At 30.9% G+C, this 20375-nt stretch overlaps 1 protein-coding gene and 1 long non-coding RNA gene across 2 annotated transcripts in view; one reads left to right on the top strand and one right to left on the bottom strand.

Moving 5' to 3' along the window:
• LOC148231469 (coactosin-like protein) overlaps positions 1-20375 on the top strand; it is a 32987-nt gene that overhangs the window by 8145 nt on the left and 4467 nt on the right. The gene's annotated exons all lie outside the window — the stretch shown is intronic.
• Positions 13309-19753, bottom strand: LOC148231471 (uncharacterized). Its single transcript, XR_015810750.1, has 2 exons — positions 16744-19753; positions 13309-14152 (listed from the first exon to the last, which is right to left on the bottom strand). It is a non-coding gene; the product is annotated as an uncharacterized LOC148231471 (long non-coding RNA).

Genomic DNA, 20375 nt, shown 5'->3' with positions numbered 1-20375 from the left:
TAACCGTTAAAAACTGAAAATAATATAGCCAATACAAACCAAGAAAAATCTGAGATGCTGACTAGCGCCTTTTCTTTATTTATTGATTTATTAAAATACAACATGACCTAACATATCAACGTACAAAGAGGATGACTACTGCCATAGGAGAGTTGCCAAGTGCGTATGTCTTCGCCAAAAGTGACAAAAAAGTTATACGCGTTGCTTGAGGATGCTCCAGAACCTAAGCTGGGTTTTTAACAGCACCTTTCGAATATTTGAAGATATACTTAGCAATGTATAACTTTTTATAAAAAAATAAATCATAGCCCAAAGCTCTTTTTTGTTTTCTCATCATCAGTATATTGACTATCAAAAAATTGAGCTTTCGAATCTAAAATTTGGCTTTGTTAAATTTAAGTAGGGATACTCTTCTAGAATAGACATTGTTATTAATTTCACTTTAAATAAGACGCACCTCTAGATGTGCCGTTTTACGAATCATAGAAAGGCGATAAGCAGTGCTCTATGCGCTGACTAAATTATTTGAGAAACATCTTCACCAGGAAAGTTGACTAATCATCGGTCATTTTTTTTAATATTTCCATTTCATTAGCTCTTCGAGCGGTATCGCCGTACATGTACGGCGATCGATCTTTCACTGTTTTGAGGTATCCGAGATAGTTATGTACTTACAATTAAATAAATAAATATATTAAATAAAAAACATATTTATATCATATTTTTTTCTATAGAAAATAAAACCCATAGATTGAATTGAGTACGAAATAAATTATATTTTATAAAAACATGTGTTTTTATAAAATTGCCTCTGAATTGATTGAAAATTCCACAAAAACCGAATTTTGACTAATAGGAGGGTGCAAAAAACAATTATCACTTCTCAGAAGTCAAAAATTCACGTCAAAAGCAATAAAATCGTGCCGTCGTCGTCGCAGTGGGAACGCTCGTTACCGAGCGTCCCCACTGTGACGGCGACGTCACGATTTTATTGCTTTTGACGCGAATTTTTAACTTCTGAGAAGTGATAATTGTTTTTGCGCTCTCCTATTGACCAAAATTCGGTTTGAATATATACTTATATCAATACTCTCGCATCAAAACTCCGTAGTAATATCTGCAAGAATAGCTATCATATTTTTAAAACAGTGTAATATTAAAGTGCAGACAAACTATAGAGCACTATGCGAGATGCGATCTCTGCATATATTTCTCTTTATTTTCCCGAGTTCTGAGTGATGAATTGTCTTAGCTTAGATTTGACCTAATGAAAGTTCTAAATAATTAGTTTTAGAACTTTCATTAGGTTAGATTTAGGTGTGAACAGCAAATTAAGTTTCATAGAAAATTTAGGGCTGCATATAATTTCACTAGCGTCTATCAGTAATATAATATTTTCGCTATTATAAATATATATTTGCTGGTGAAAATGTATTTGGACTTTACTAGTGAAAATATAACTTCACTGAAAAATACACATTCACTGTAATATTTATAGATCGCATGTAAATAAATAACGATAAGTATGTAAAGTACATATTACTACATATGAAAAGTTGAAATCATATCATTTTAATAGCACCTGCCAGATAAATTGTATTTTCACTGGTTAAAAATATATATCTACCGGTGAAAATGTATTTTGATATGATTTCACTGAAATGACATATTTAAAAAAATATTTTCGGAATAGATTCGAGACTGTTTTCTTGGATTTTCTAAAGAGGGATAGAATCAGAAACTTCATTTCAGCTCAGCATGGAGGGGCGGAATTTGGCCTGTCAGTGATCGTTTTTTTTTATTAATATTTTGATATAATTTCATTAAACGACATGCATTTTTCTGACCAAGTATAAAGGATGGCAAATCTGCCCCTCCCCCTCCAAATGACGTCCTTAATATTTACCATCAATGTCAGAAAATCTTGGTGATCTATTGCATGGTTTTCGTTACACATTATCATTTCTTAAATATTAGTATCGTTGATTTTCTAAAGCACATGCCGAAATTGGAACACTCTTTCTTTTTTCCATGATACGATGCTCACTAGTTTTATCGTTTTTTTTATTACTAACTGTGACTGCTTTAACTGGACCAGATCGAACGGTTAAAGAAAAGCGGCTGTTTAACGGTCTTTTAAGGATTATCTCGATCGAATTTGGCTAAACTCTTATTTACTCCAAGTAATAGTTCTGGATTAAGTTAACCGAATTGTCTTGAGGAAGGAAGTTCAACGTCCCTTACATCTGTTCATCTGATCAATGTCGATGATTCAGGGCAGAACCATACTCTTTTTTATTGTCTAATACAGATCTTATTAACGCAGTGTCGTCATTTTATGAAATGCGTAATCCTGGAATGCTGCGTTTGGTATCTGTTATATGCATCGACGCTCACTATTGTTCCACGGTTTTTATTCAATTGCTTTGAAACTGTTAATGTATACAGTTTAATTGACACGTTTGTTTATTTCGACAAGAAAAATAAATCAGTACATATTTTTTATCATGATTGGAAACACATTACAAGCGTGTTCTCAACTTAGTTTCAACATTCATTATCATTTTATTTTTTCACATTATAATTTTTTTTTTAATGAGCATACATAATATTTATTGAGCATTATATTATTATATATAATTTTAGAACAATTTTCTGAAAACTGCCTGTCATTTTTCGAACGGTTTCTGATCATATCCACACGCTCGTGTGGGTACATCAATTTTTTCGCACGGTTATTTCGGTCGAGTATGGTCGATGGCCCATAATGAATGCGAACGGAATCCTTCCATAAAAATATTTTTCCTCAGATTTCTTAGTGTGTATCAGAGGGTTATTTTTATAATATTCATGTTTATTAATAGCATAACTTTTTTTTTATTAAAATCGACGAACAAGATGCACCGACGTAGGTAGTGACTTATGGTATTTTAGTTATTAATTTTAGACATTGTACATTTTATTTCAATATGCAAGAAAAAGTAGTTCAAGTTCAATTTATTTTTGTTTTGCGCCATAAGTGTTTTAATTTAATGCCAAATACATCAACACGTTACGTCCCGTCCACGCGTTTACGCGTGATAGTGAAATTTCGCGGTCAATATAGCTTGAAAAATATTGTTGGAAATTAATTAATATTTAAAGTTTTATCAAGAGATGGCAATATAAACATTTATACTTATTTTGCTAGCTTGAAAATAATGAAGTATCGCTGATTTTATAAGAACATTTAAAGTCATTACTATAAGCTTTTAAATCCACGTGAATTTCATTGAGCAATAATAGACAATGAAACATATTCATAAGGGTTGTAATATGACTGAATATACTCTAACTTTACCATTCGCCAAGTTAATATAAAATAACTATCTGTTCGTATATTTTTTTTATTATGGCACTGAAGCATATCTTATACATGGAGTTTTATCATCAAAGTGTAATTTGTTTAAAAGCTTTTATATTTATAACATAAATATTCAACCATATAGTTTTATAGTTGATTATGTCCCATAAAAGTTTCAATGCCATTAAAATATGAATTATATATGTATATTGATGGTCTTATGACAAAACATTATAACTGCAAATCAATTATTTTAAACTCGATATAATCATATACAGCTTAAGATAATTGATAATACCAATAAAACCATAAATTATAAGCATTAGATTAAAATTAATACAACATGTTCAATAGTCATATCTATTCCATCTCAACATAGTTTAATTGTTCTGATGATGTAAATTTTTAAACGGACACTTTGTGTATGTATATTTTTTAGCACTCAACTACATTCCAACATACCATTGACAATGAAGCTGTCAACCGGAACGGCTTTTTAGTTCAATGAGACAATAAATTATGTTTAGGTGTAAGCTGAAATAGCATAAAAATACAGTGTTCGTTCAATTAAAAATTGCTTTTTATTTTTTTAAGTCGAACGTAATATCGATGATTGATTTACAAAGAAAATTGCGTCGATTAGACATCGGATTGATTTTTGGCATTGTCCCCCCTCCGACTTCCGGCGCTAAAACGGAGGCGCCATTATGATTTTTACTTGGGCCGCACCCGTCATGAATGCGCTGCTTTATTAATTTTGTGTTCGTCGATAAAGAATGGAAAGCACAGTTCGACTTTGTTTCAAAGTAAATATGTCTGGATTTGGTCAGACTTGAGACGCTTTTTTTTTACATAAATAGAACGCGAGGGGAGCTGGTTAAAAATAGGGCGTTTATGGCCAAGTAGCGAGCGGGTGAAAAAGGGTTGCCAGGTGGTATTTAAAAATAAATTATTTAATTTTGTCACAATGCGTAAAACTATATCGTATAGAATGAATATTTATTTCGATGAGATATACAAATTGCTTTGCTAATTTTATATTTTTTGATGAAGAATATAAGCTATTCTTGGTTATTAGGTCAGGATCTTCGATATAATATATGTATAATGTAAAGAAATGGATTGTTATTAACTTATTGTGACCATGAATGAATCTAACCTAACAGGTTACTCCAATGCGCCACAATAGTAAAAAAACAATACATTGTATTATTGCAATACACATAAAAATAATACACAATAAGAAAAAAAATATCATTAAATATTAACAATAAATGATAATTACCACAAAGATTAAATGATATTTTTGTATGCAAAGTTAGGTGCTGAATAACATGTTACTTATAGTTTTAAATTAAAAATACATTTCTAGATCAGTAAAATACTGTAGTAATTAGAAAAAAATATTTTTTGTGTATCTAGATATATTTTAAATGTGCCTCTAATTGAAATAATATCTTCAATTACATTTTTTATATATTATTTTGCTTTATTGCTATTTAGATTTAAATTGAAATATATATTCGTTAAATACCGTCTGGTGATAGCTCACTCTTTCAGCACCCAAGCCGCGCAGAGCTTTTTATTTGGTTATTCAGTAAAAATATATGGTCTTATATTTATTTTTTAATTATAAATTCATTATGGAATTCAAGTGCAGTTTCTCTCTTCGCACAGAATAAATAATTTAAGCTATCTTTACTTTCAGTGCGAATTTATTCAATATTTTTAAGTTTTATCAATGCATCATAATGACTATTATACAAATAAATATAAAAAAATACAATTATGGTGGACGCAAATTTTTTTTAGCTCTTCATAGCTATCGCCGAAAAGGCAAGAATAAGGGTCACGACCGCGATTCTCCTGGGTTAATTTAAAGCACGCAGCTGAAAGTCATAAAGTCAAAATGCTTATCATGATTTTTCTGCTTTGTAGATAGTGTGTTGTTTTCGAAAGTAAATAAACTCGATATTTTTACAAATGGCGTGATATCGAACTGTTATCAGTCGGTCGAATGTATCATAAATAACTATTGTACACGGTATCAGGAAGCTCGAGTTCTTAAAAAGTGCATGTAATAATATTGATAAAAACTGCACAGCCCTTACAAAACTTTTTATAATATTTTTTACGAAACTGACACTTTTATCATATTTGTTGTTTTCTTATTAAAACTCTCGGTAACTTCAGCTTCCAGGTTTATAGAATAATTTGTTATCTTTACAAGGAAGCTGCGGCAATATTATCAGTGATCTGATTGACCGTTTGTATATGTGAAATATTATTTTATTAAGGACGGAATGGCGTAGTCCGTAACGTCTCAGCTAGTACCTCTGAGGTTGTGGGTTCGAGCCCCAGTAATGGCACTCAAATATTTATTTAAAAAATGCGCTTTTGATAAAAAACTGTCGCTACTGAGCAAGCTACGTTTTTTTATACACACAAATATAATATCTATAGTCTTACTTATCTCATTATTAGATCATTTAAATTATACAAAAGAACCAGAAAAAGTCTGTCCCTCACTATCGTGAGGTACCGCAGCTAGTATATGTGTGAATACCGGACGATCTACTTGTTGTGTTTTCAATTTTATTTTTGATTCGTTCTGATTTTCAATTCAATTTTATTCAATTATTGATATTACATATATGTTTTTAATTGAGATAAAAATGCGTTTCTACATATTTTTATTGGTATTATTTTTTATGCACGTAAGTAGTTCATTATTAAACAATTTTCAATACCTAATATGTGTTACGACTTGATTTGAATTAATAGTCACCATATTCAATCGTGAGATTAGGAAAATCTAGGAAAACATAATCTGTGATGATCGATTAGAATTTTGATTATATAATAACCATTAATTTTGATCTCCCAGACAGAAACTAAAAGAGCACAAATGGTACTATGTTATTCAAACATAGGTCTATCGGGTATTATTCATTCACTATACCACCTGTATTAAACTGTATTTAACCTTATCAGATCTGAATTTTTTTTTGTAGGAAAATATTTTTTTTCATAGAAAATTCTTGTGTTAATTTTTTTTATTAATACATTAAAATGGCATGAAAAATTTGTTTTTATATTTTGAAGTAGTATTGTATATTTTAACATAATATGGTGTATAGTGTGATGTAAAAAATAAATCAAAAATGGCTTCAAAAACAAGCAATAATGTTGTACATTGCAATATGTACTGGGTCTGAGAAGTTTACAATTTTGTTTAAAATAGTATTTCATGTTTTTATCCGAATTTTATAATATTAGTTTAGCTTTGTGTAAAATGATTTTAATGCCCCTATCTTATTTGGGTTTTCACAATTATAGGAACGTAAGCTACGTATGTTTTTTTTTAAATATTAAATTATAGTATTTTTCTGCCGGTGCGATATGTATGAGTATGTATTGGATACAAGTAAATTACTGTAGTTGTAAGTGTAATGTCTTGTCTTACTAGAAATATGTATAGAGATTACACATAAGTAATTCAACAGCAATCTGATTTTGCAGAGAAAAAAATAGTAGAAAGGCAGCATTCTTGATGACATTACTGTTTTTGCCTCAAGTGAAGATGCTCTTTCTGATCTGTTAACATGTATACACAAGAAGAAAGTCATGAATGGGAACTCGCTATAAACAAGTGGAAATCGAAGTACAATTTCACTCTAATTTTAATTGTATTTCGCACGCGTTTGTAATTAATTAATTTTTTTGGACCAAGCGTCATTGATCACTGATTACATAATTAATTATACACAAATAAGAGGGCGCAATCAACGGCTCGAAACGACGCCTCCGCACATATTCGCTCCATAAACTGATCGGACCTACGCAACGCCCTTTGCGCAACGCGATTAAAAACGCATTACATTATTTTATTGAGATAGTAATTAATCGAGAGAAAGATCTGGTTTGGCGTAGCGTAGCATGAATTCACCATGAATCGTATGCGAGAAAGTTCGGCGTTGCTATGGCGTATAGCAACGAAAAAAGTAATGGAAGACGACACATAAAATTAAAGCGGCGAACGTTCAATTAGATGTAATTATTATGCTAAACGAGCGTGGTGTATATGCGATTCGAAACCGGCAATTTTGTCTGAAACTATGGCAATTACAATTAGGGAATTCCGGAAAGAAATGCACTATTTGGCGTTTGAAATTATTAGATTAAGCAATAACGCGCGAGATAACCATAAGCTCTAGTAAATAGCTATCCCGCATGGACCATTTGGTAGGTTTTTTTATGTACTTTGGATACTGTATTTACAATATTATATTGGTACAAGTATAATAATTTTATTGTATATATTAATATATATAAGGAGTCTAAATATCAACTAGAAATACATTTTACCTCTAACGCATGAGACCAAAAATACACTGTGCCGACTGAGCGGGGTACATAATAACCCCATACAGAGTTTCATATTATATATGCCGCGAGGGTAAGATTCTCGAATAATTTCCAAAAGTAGAAAAAGCAGCACTATATATTAGTTGTATAGTTGGTGTCTAAATACCTGAAAAACCTAGGCTCGAATTCCATATGAACCTCAGTGTTTCTTATTATATATATTCATAGATATTCAGATTTGGTTTTCCTATATATTCCTAATCTCACGAATAAATACCGTGATGAATAATGATAGGTTATGAGTTGTGACTATTGATTTTAAGCTGTAATAAGAGTTTATAATTATTAAAGTATGTGTCCCATTACTTGTATGTGTTGATTGTGTTGATCCCGTTTTAACATATTGGGCTAATGCAGGTACGTTGGCAAGTCAGTGGTCGATTTTAAATTATTTCCATTTCATTTAATGACCTGCATTTTTTGGCTAAATTTAAATTCCACGTTAAAAGAAATTAAATCGTGCCGTCGCAGTGGAACCGCTTGGTTATCTACCATTCATATTGACTTTTTATAATAATATTATGTAAAAATCGTATATAAACCAAATTTAGAGCAACAGAAGAGCGCAAAAACAATTATCGCTTCTCTGAAGTGAAAAATTCACGTCAAAAACAATAAAATTGTGCCGTAACAGTGGAAACGCTCGGTTATCTAGCGTTCATATTATAATAATATTAAGTAAGAATCATATAAATCAGTGATCCTTTTTTTAATATTATGATTTCATTATTATTCATTATACGACATGCGTTTTTCTGGTCAAATTTAAGTGGAGTGCAAATTCCTCCACCCTCCAAAACACGTCCTTATTTATAATTCACGTCAAAAGCAATAAAATCGTACCGCCGTTATAACAATATTACTACTTATAATTAATAAGAATTCAGTGAAGCAAATCTAAACTGAATGTTGACCAATAAGAGAGCGCAAAAAACAATTATCCCTTCTCAGAAGTCAAAAATCCACGTCAAAAGCAATAAAATCGTGCCGTCGCCGTCGCAGTGGGAACGCTCGTTACCGAGCGTTCCCACTGCGACGGCGCCGACACGATTTTATTGCTTTTGACGTGAATTTTTGACTTCTGAGAAGTGATAATTGTTTTAGGTATATATGAATATTACAGTTAATTAGTGAAAAATGCAGTTTTTGCAATGTGTGGACCATTTTTTTTAATGAAATACTACTTTAAATGTTTATAATAACCTAAATTTTCAACTCTCCTGTAGGTAATTTATCTTTTAATTGATATTTTAAATCTTCTTACCAACATTTCAATTTTACTCGCTGTACAGATAAGCCTTGCCATTTTTTAAAGACGCGATAATTGTCATATTTTTAATCATATCGCAACTTATTCTAAAAATACATCAGCTAGATTCTTTAAACAGATTAATCTACCATCTTGTTTAAAAATGCCGATTAATAAAAAAATTGAAAAATATACAAAGGTGAAATAGATATTAAAATTATATTTATTTTACAGATTTTTTCATTAAAACCACTTAATGCTCAATGTTTTGTATTTGGGTATGATTCGCTTATGATATTGCGACATAAAAATTTATCATAAGAAAAGCATTCATCGAGATAATTCCTGTCACATTGAGCGACAGTCCTTGCCACTTATATACTGCCACGAAAATAATTGGTAATCTGGGAATAAACACGTCAGGATTATTAATGTCTTGATTTAACAACATTGCATACATTTCCTCAGCAGTAAAATAAGGCTAAAATAATTTAAAAAATATTATCATATCAATTGAGTAAAATAAACATGCTGCGACTGTCATATATATCTTATATCGATAAATTTATTTATTGGATTTTTAAATTGATTGCGTTGTATTCAAAACTTTCTTATAATATAGATTTCTTCCGACACTCTATTATTTAGATAATTAAGTATAATAAGATCACAACCATAATTGTGGTATTTAACATAATTGTAAAAATGTGGATTGCCCAATCTTGAGCTCTTCATTGCGGCTATACAATAAATCTCAATAAAAAGAGGTGAATTAGCCGTTCGTCGCAATAAGCACAGGCGTCTTGCGATTTATGTATTTGAATGTGTTTAATAAATTAAACAAAAAAAATTAACTGGTCATTGCTTCTAACGTACTCATAAAAAATAACTATTAATTATCATAATTTATTGTGCGATTTTATGGTGTGATTTACAGCTTAGTAATTGGTAGTCATCAATAACGGCGAAGACTAGCCATTAAAATGCTAATATCATCAGATTACAGGTTGACAATATTAGAACAAAAAATACAGAAATATTTTATATACTCTAGTTTAAGACCGCTTATTATTGTCTATTTATTCTTAAACAAACCATTGAATCCGTATTGATTCCCAAGCCGATGTAATCTTGGGAATGTGGAACTCATACGGTAATTGTAATTATCATTATCAATATAAAATAAATTGTGTTAGTGGGTACTTTTATTTTAACAATACATGTGTTTTAAGAATGTATATCAAATCATATTCAACCCTTATATATTATATTAAATTAAGTTAATTGTTAGTTGTGTTCGGTGCATTTGTTACGAAAGACACACGAGAGAAAGGCCTCAAAAGTGGCACATCTACAGTCTCCTCATTAGTCTCCGATGCCTAATTTCATTTCCCCTCATTTCCAGTGAATAATTATTGCTATTCATCGCTATAGAATTGCGATTGTGCGTCCGATAAGTATTATCGAAGTGAGTAACCGCATTTGCGGTAAATTTGCTAGTAAAAGCATGAGACGGTTTATATTGTTACTGATTTCGTTCATGGTAATGTTTGATATGTCATGGTCGATATATATATATAATTCTATAATCAAATGTTTCAACCAAAAATGCGTTCAATGAATTATTTAAATAATGGAAATCATGTCTAATAAAAGTAACGTTAACTAAATTATCTGAATTCATAGTATAAATGTTTCAAAAATAATATAAACGTATTTCACTATTATATATAGTGTTGTGTTATATCTAGATGTGTAATGTAATAGTTGAACCCTCCCTGTCTGCACCAGTAAATGGTTTTGCGAGACCGATCGTTAAACCAGCAATGAAAAAAGCTGGAGCGGGTGTTGAAAACCATATTATTTTACCATTGAAAAATTATTGAGAAAATACTTTTTACGTTCTAGTAAAAAGCTGATCGATAGTCTTAAATAATTCAAATGCTTTGAACTTGACCCACATCCGACTTATTTTTCGATCATGTTTTACCAATACCACTAGCCTTAAAAGTATGGTTGTTCTGATACCTCTGTTGAACAATGCCCATTCAATTCCGTCGTATGGCAGCGCTTGTTGCCTTTTTGGGACACAATCTTGTTTCAAATATGCTTCGATGACTCATCCGATCATAAATTTAACAAATCTTGCTCGATTCGACAAGCTTCACAATATGCACTATTGAAACATACATACATTCAATAATTAATTCCGTTTTAATTATAAATACCACAAATTGAAAGGAAAAGCAACAGAAGTTTAACGGAAATTGTGGCCAAAGTGAGCTGATAGTTTATTGCGAATTTATTAATATTAAATAGTGTTTCTCGTGAATTAAGAATGATCAGTAATAAAATTAAAAATAATACTTCTAACAAGAAAATGTCGATGTTTAATTAGCAGTGCAGCGAAAATTGCAATGCACTACTAATTTATTTAAAAAAATACATGCGTAAGTCATAACATATTTACGCCAATAAAAATAATATATATGAACAAAATATATATATATAAAAAATAACATTTAAATTAAATTATATATAATAATATATAGATCACTATGCCCCCACTATTTAGATGATATTGTTATTAGCTGGATTGTGTATATTCACAAGACTGTGTATTTATAATAATAAGTATTTGAATTCTAGTGCCTTTTTGCTAGAAGCGTTGGGGTATAATTCATTACATGCCCGGCTTAGTTTTTGAAGTTGTTAGGTTACGGTGTCAATAATCTGTCAATGCTTAGCGACTTTCGGCTGCGAGCTTTAGAGTACGCAGGAGAGTCGCGATCGCGTCCCTTATTCTTGTCTGTCGCGGCCAGAACGCCAGCGCTTTAGAACAAGCTTGCCAAACACAATATTATTAGCTTTAAAATTCATAGTTTTTAAATGTTTAATTGTTATAATGACCATCATGACGCATTGGAGAAACCTGTCAAGTAGTGAGGGTCAGATTTGTAATAAAAAATCATTTTCAACAAATATTAAACATTACATCTAAATTGCAATAAAGCAAAAAAAAAATACATACATATATGCTATTTTAAAAATATGTTATAATTAATGTAATTTAAGATAATATAAATAATTCAAGGCACATTAAAAATACATATATCTAGATATACAAAAATTGTTACTACAGTATTTTACTGATCTTGAAATATATTTTTTAATTTAAAACTGTAAGTGACAGCTTTAAATTCAGCGCCTAACTTTGAATTTAAAAAAAATCAGGGTTTTCCAATGCGTCAGGATGATATTTATTCATATTAGTTATTTAAGCATACTCAAACACACTTATATACATGCATATTATTATTATTAAAAATGCAATTAAAACGAGCCTGAAAAATTAAATATGTTTTTTGGCGATAGCTATGAGGAGCTGGAATAAATTATATGGGTTTGTGCTCATATATTTCACGTGTGCGCCATAGTTGCTTTTTATTTTTTAACAGAAATTGTTTACGCATTTAAAAACCTGTCAAGTCAGATTTGTAATAAAAAATAAAAAATCTTCAAGTCCACGCGACTCAAGGGAATCATAATCCAGTATATCTTATATATTCCCTAAAAAAACTTTTTTGGACCTTCATTTCTTTATAGAAATTTTGTCGGTTATATTATTTGGCAATTAATGAAGGATGCTCAAAGGTGATTATACAAATGACACAGTACCCAAGAGCTCCTCGATTGATTTGCGTATCGCAAGATAAATCCCAACATCTTTAAGGCTTTATAACATATGGTTTCTATATGCTGAAATAGGACACACATCTGTTCTCACTTTTGTGTCATAAAGCACATTGTTATCCATTTTATATTTTAATTAAAGTAGTGTTTTTGCTTTACAACATGTACTGAAATGACATTTTTTATACTATATTAGCGTATGATTTTATTAATTTAATCTATAGTTTTTTTATTAATGAACTGAACGCCATTTTAAAATTAAAAACATTATTATAAAATTGTAAAATTACAATTGAATGATATTTTATTCACAAAATTAAAATTTGGTATAATAATAGAGGTGCATTTGCTCGCAGTGTATTTTTTTTACTTAATTAAAAAATACAATAGAAACGGGATATTACGGTTTTTGATACGCCGTAGTTTATTTATTATACGAAATGTTTGATCATTAGTTCTAAACGCATAATTTGATTATGCCTTTAGAATTAATGATTTATAATATCCTGCTAATTAAGATGACGTTATTTTGTCTTAAAATAAATAGGCGGCGTTTGTTGCTGCTCAATAGTTCGTTACTGAGCGAATGACATTCGGCTCATAGCGGCCCATATATCTATGAGCTGAAGAATCTCATTATTAGATAAATTCTTATACATAATATGTACGAACCAGTTTATCCGTGAAATTAAGAAAAATTGGGAAAACCTAATATGCGATAATTGCTCCTAATTAAAATTATACAATACTCACTAATTTCGATTTTACGGACATTATCTATTGCGCGGATTTTTTGAAACATCTTAGATAAAAGTGAAAAGTTAAAAATGGTAAATAATTAAATTAAATGATCAGAATTTAAATATACTTTGGGTCAGAATAAATATCAATAAATAAAAATAGCACACGGTTAGAATAAACATATAGGACGATCATGTGAATTATAAAAAATATAACATAAATGGGCAATAAATTATTTATTTTAGAAATATTTTACCCAATGAATAATTCTCAACAAATCTGCAACGAATCCATTTAATTGTATGTAGGACTATAATGTATTCAGAACGACGAACGAAGCGGGAATAACGACAGAGCGTTGACGGAGATCACGTTTGGCTTTTTGTGTTGACATATGACAATGTTGTGAGCCCAATTAAACAAGTTTTCTTATGTTATATATATCACAACTTTTCTTGGAATGCACACTTGTTAAACCAAGCAATCTATATACATATATCATTTCTTGTCACATTTTCTTTAAATTCATTTGTAAAACAATTAAATTTTACGCCATGCTTCACACCAATTTTATCTTTATTTAGAGAAATATCAGTACTATATAACTAAAATACAAAAAAATGCACTGCACGGTAAGATGAATCTATTATTTTTAATGGAGCTTATGATTGTGTCTGAAAAGTCACTGACTTTACACTCTATGGCAGCGGTTTCCAACCTTTTTATTACTACGCCTCCCCAAAAAAAAAAAATTTTTCCGCGCCTCCCTTACCTTTTATTTTTTTAATAGATTAAATAATATAGACACGTTTTAAATAATAAAAACTTTATTACAAAAATAAACTGAAAACCACAATTAACAGAATAATAACAAGGTTTAGTTATAACATACACATACGTGTATATTTATTTTTATATATAAGTTTTTTTAAACAATTAAACCAACTACATCTATCGCATAAAAATTTAATGCGACGGTTGTTGTTGTTTATTAGCACAAAGCTTATCAAATCTTGGGGGCAATGTGGAGAGTGCCACTCGTATCTCTTTTTCGACTACTAACCTGTTGCGATATTTAGTTTTCATTGCAGCCAGTGCCGAAAAGCCCGTTTCGCATAAATACGACGTTACAAACGGTAGAAGCACTTGCATTGCTTTGCAATACAAAGATTCATACTCTCCTTTAAGATTCATCCAAAATTGAATTAAGGTTTCATTTTGAAACTTTTGTTTTAGTAGGCTATCTCATGATAATTCTATAAGTTTTTCCTTTTCAATGGTTGTCAGCTCAAATTTGTCGTTTTCATCGTCGATAAATGGATTCTGTACTCACAAAAACTTTGAGAAATCAAGGTCTTTAAAATAATTTGAAAAATGCAGCACTAGACCATCCAAGTGTTCAATAAAAAGATTCTTGCTTGTTTCAATATTGGCTGTGGCCCAGAAATCTTTTGACAGTGAAAACATGTCCAACTCATTCTTTTGTAAATTTGACTTCCATAACTTCAACTTTTTAATGAAAGCTTTTACTTTGTCTTTTTGAACAAGTGGATGCATTTGTGATCCCTGCATTGATTTATTCAAACTGCTCAATTTTCCAAAAATTTCAACTAAATAGGCAAGTTTAACAAGGAAATTATCGTTCGTCCACAAATGTGCCTCTTCGTGGTGATTTTCTTCGAGAAAGGCTGTTATTTCTTCTTTGAGTTCAAATACCCTTTGAATCGCTTTTGCACGAGATAGCCAGCGAACATCACAATAATACAGAAGTGAGGTATAATTAGCTTCCATATCTACACACAACTTTGCAAACAGCCTAGATCTCAAAGGACTGTTCTTAATGTAGTTTATAATTTTTATAATTTTTGTAAAAATGTTGTTAAGTTCCTCGCTGATATTTTTTGACACTAGAGCTGCTCTGTGAAGCATACAGTGCGTCTAGATAGCATGTGGTGCTTTCTTTTTAACTAATGCTTGAAGACCTGCTTTGTGTCCGGACATTGAGTGAGCTCCGTCAGTACACAGTCCAATACAATTACTCCACGTTATGTCGTTTTCTTTAAAAAAACTGTCCATTATATTAAAAATTTCAATGGATGTGGTCTTTCCAGGAATGGGTTTGCAAAATAATATATCTTCTAATATATTATTTTCCATAACATATCGAACATATGCAATTAAATGGGCATCATTAGCTATATCAGTTGCCTCATCTACTTGTATGGCGAATTTCGAAGTACGCAGCCGAGAAACTAATTGATCGCAAATATCTTCAGATATATCATTGATTCTTCTTCCGACTGTATTATCAGCAAGCGGAATTTGTTGCAACTGTTTTGCATATGATTCGCCGAACATTATTCGAACCATATCAATAGCTGCTGGTAATATTAGAGTTTCTCCTATTGTATGTGGTTTCTTACATTTTGCGATTCGGTAAGAGACATGATACGAAGCCAATAATGCATTTGGTGATACAGAAAGAATATTTTTGAACGTTTGCTTTTGATTATTAAGCTCATCCAATTTTCTTTCAAAATATTCTATGGACTTATCAACGTATTCAGAATGTAGAGTTTCATGGTGCCGTTTTAATTTGACTGGTCTCATACTATCTGAAGCCAAAACTTTCGAACACAACAAACACATTGGTTTTTCCAAGCCATCTATAATGACACTAGTGAATCCTAATGATAAATAGGATGAACTGTATTGTCTTTTCTTGGGAGCTTTACTTCCTTGTACTTTTTTTATTTTATTCCCACTAGTATCAGCATCAGTATCTTCATTATTGTTGACTTTTCTCTTGTAACCACTCAAAAATTTATCCATTCGTCTAAAAAATATTTTATTGATATAAATTAAAATCAATGATAGTTTAAATAAAAAAAAATGAAGTTTAAAATATACTAACGATTATTTTCAACAAGAAATCACGTCAGAAACAATTAAAAAAAAACAATATAACACGAGTGACATTTAAATTTGAGGTTATTGTTTTATGCAACTAGCGGTCGTTTTGTGTATTACCGAAACAGAGCGTTTGCAAACGCGCCATTTTTAAATTTCTCCGCTCCAGATAATTTTTTTAATAGGAATTAAATATATGTAAATGTAAAAAAATGAACATTCATGCACTGAATTTTCACTGTTACGTTAATATATCAAGTTTTATTCATTTGTAGATATTATGGTATAAAAAATAATTCATTAAAAAATGTTGGCGCCTCCCCTGGCAATAGTCCGCGCCTCCCCTGGGAGGCGCGCCTCCCAGGTTGGAAACCGCTGCTCTATGGTGAAGCGAGGAGTAGAAAATATATTTTAATTTGTTTAGTTGTCTTGAGTATCTTTTATGTTAGTTTAAACAAATGGCATAGTATTTATTTATAAGGTTTAAAATTTGTAATTTTTTCTAAGTTATCAGACCACTGATCTAGCTGATTGTTTTCATTTACACGGTAGCTGTCTTCGCTGGTGTTAAAACGGTAACCGCCCACCGATTCATTGAGTCTGATTTTCTACTCACAGACACCTCTATTGCTATAAAAAAGTTGTTATGGGTTAAAAATATCACCCTTTCATTTAACGGCGTGGTATCTTGAATAGATTAACATTGATAGAGTCACATCGCAATGCTTTTAAAACGGAACCTATAGGTTTATGAACGTTTGAAAAATAAGATGTGTCACAGTTTAGTGTAGGATGGCTGCCTGAACAAGAATCAGGATAAGCTCAAAATAAGAAAATAAAAAAAAGCAGTCAATAATCGTCGTTGGTTGAAGTGTTGTGGAGCAGGAGTAGTTAAAGAGTTGGCTGTAATAGCTTCTTGGGTGAAAGAGTTTATTTTTTTCTTTTCCCAGGGCATAAATTTTAGAAGCACATAAGGGGTGAGCTTCTTTCGTTTAGTCGGTCAAGTCGTCAGTTTTGGGCCTCGTGATGGTAACCGGGTCAGCCGCCCCGCCAGGATCGGGTCACATTTTCGCTCGGATCGTCTCTCGCGTCCGGTCCGCCAGGGTTAACAAACTCTGCAGTATGCAGCATCTCGCCTCCTCCTCCTACCACCCTCCCCCCGCCTCATTCTCCTCTTCTCCCATCGCATCTCGTCTCGGCTCGTCTCGCGACCTCTCTTCCCTCATTCACCCGGCCGTTCACCATTCACAGTGCCATATGGTGTGGCCATAGATTTCTTTCCAATCGTTATGGAATAGTGATTTGGTGTATTGTAACACCCACAACTCTTATTTGAAATCAAATCTGAAATCAAGTTTTTATCTCTTAGTAATAGTGAAAATACATTTTTTAAACCTGGTTTGAGATAGTTTATATTTATGCAATAAACTCATTTCTTTTGGCGCTTCGCGCTTAATTTTTTGCAATTTAATAGTGCTCTAAGTGAAAGGGGAATAATTTATTTAGAAGTTGTTGAATAAATTATTTAATAGTTGAATAAAATCGGAGTATCCTTTTCATATTTTTATGATATTAAAAAGAATTTAAGATTGAAGGCATCAAAATCAGTAAATAGCAACAATCAGCTAAACTCAATTCAGAAATATACTTTTCGATTTCATTGTTGCACCGAATTGTTTAAAAATATGTATTTTTATGATCAATGCATTGCTTCCAGATGTATTTTTAATGCGGTGTCCTGCTTTCTATTTTTTTAATGCAATGAACGCGATTTATCACACTTTAATTTAAAATTATAAAATTATGTATATTTATAAGGAGTTCTATTAAGCTGCATATTTAAAAATATTCTTTAGAATAATATTGCTTTTTGTTCTATATAAAGTAGTTCTGCTTTTATCATGTATTTTTTTGTATTTCAATATATTTTATGTATGACTCTAATAATTAAATATATCACACATACTTATGCCCTGAAGATTTTTCATAAAAACATAATTTTAATACACGTGGTTCAAGTCGGTAGAAAGCCCTGGGTTTAAATCCTATATGGGAGAAATAAACAAATCTGAAATTGTGATTTTTTATATAAATATAATTTCGATCAATCAACACGGATTAAGTTTTCCTAGATTTTCCAATTCTTGCGTATGAATAATTTAAATAACATCGAGCTATGTCGGGCATATCTGTTGATTTTAAGCTGTTTATAATTAATAAAATATATCACTAATTTACGAAATTATTTATATGCGCTGTTTCACCCCGTTGTAACGCATTGGGCTAACGCCCGCCAAAAATATATAGAAACATATATTGATTGTGAACTATAATAATAGTTTATATTAAATTATAAATGTCACTGTTTTCAGTCTGGTATCCCAGTACTTTCTTAGTAGTTGTTGAATGTGGTTATTAATATATAAAATAATAATATATCGATAGTGTATTCGTTTAGAGACATCCTTGTAGAGATATCAAAGAATTTTTTTCTGAATCCTCTGATTCACTGCGCTAGGATTTCAGACTTTAATAGATACTATTGGTTGACGCAACCTGTCCTTTTCTGTGAATGTAGGGGAAAAAATCTGTGTAAACAAATGACACTTTTCAAACTAGTCCATTTTATAAAGAATACTTTACTTCCACTCTATATTCCTTTTTAACCTGACAAGCGATAAGAAAAGAGTCCTTATCAACGATAGTTGTGAAACGTCAATTTGCTGTTCAAAACCAAACCCAACCTAATGAAAGTTTTAAAACCAATTGTACTTTTAGAACTTTCATTAGGTCAAGTCCAACTTATAAATTAAGTCAACTCATCTCTCAGAACTCGGGAGAGTAAGTAGAAGAAAAATATACAAACAGACGTTGCATCTAGCATATTGCTCTATAGTTTGTCTGCACTTAATATTATTATTATTACAGGGGCGTATTTTGGGGGTTGAGGAATTTGCCATTTCCTTGATAAATCTGAAATGTTCATTCATTGTTTTCTTTACAGCTTTTGTATCAACTCTATATTATAATAGTTTTTAGTAATCCTAAAGTTTGAATTAAAACCTAAAAAACGTATTTTTAATCCTGAATTACCACTGCTTCTTCTGTTCTATATTTTTAATATCAAATTTTGGTAATATTTACTATTAAAATAATAATTAAGTTGTATAGGAAGATCATCATTTAAATATTTTGTTGTATAGCATACACAATTTTACGACTTTCCTGTTCTATTATGATGATGTCATACTATGATAAAATGAAACTTAAAACCGTGTCAGAGAAATGTCCAATATATTTGAGTAGCTCTTGATAAATAAATAGAGTCCGAAAGTTTATATAAATGTAGTGAATTTTGATTGGTGATTTATCAAATCAATAAAAAAAAATATTTATTAGAAAGCGTTTCATGATGGTTTACGACCGCTGAATCGCGGCTTCCCAGACGTGTCTCGTGCTGCGCTCCAAGGTCAAGTTTGCAATAAACCAGTTGCTCTCAAAACTTCACGTGGTCTTTGACCGACGTTGCAAAAATAATTACGAACTTGTACAATTATTGATTTAATATTATGTTCTCATGAACTAATTACTTTCATACAGTATAAGCGCAAAACCTACTACATATATCTGTAAATGCAACACTTTCTTATCATCCGATCTGATTATATGCTACACTCGTGATTTTTCGTGTTATATAATGTGTCTTAATCTTATCTTTTGCACTTCTTTTGTGAAATTGCATATTGCGTAACTTATGATTCTTTCATAACAATATGAAATTTTTAATTTAGCTACAAAGCATTTTATGTTAGTTATTTTGAAACGCATTAATAATTGAAAGTACGATATTAATAATATATAATATGATCATATACCGGAGCATTCCAAACCTTCAGCAATTGTAAAGACCAATCAATGGCATCTGGTTTATGGCGCTTTTAACGCGTAAGACTATTTTTTCTCAATCAATTTCAATAAAAGATTTATATCTACCGATGGTAGTTGAAGTCC

Source organism: Plectrocnemia conspersa, unplaced genomic scaffold, assembly GCF_051122295.1.
Source record: "Plectrocnemia conspersa isolate PC_06_02 unplaced genomic scaffold, ASM5112229v1 ptg000009l, whole genome shotgun sequence".
Classification (NCBI taxonomy): domain Eukaryota; kingdom Metazoa; phylum Arthropoda; class Insecta; order Trichoptera; family Polycentropodidae; genus Plectrocnemia; species Plectrocnemia conspersa.
The sequence above is the reverse complement of the archived record's forward strand: the minus strand, read 5'-3'. Positions and strand labels throughout refer to the sequence as shown.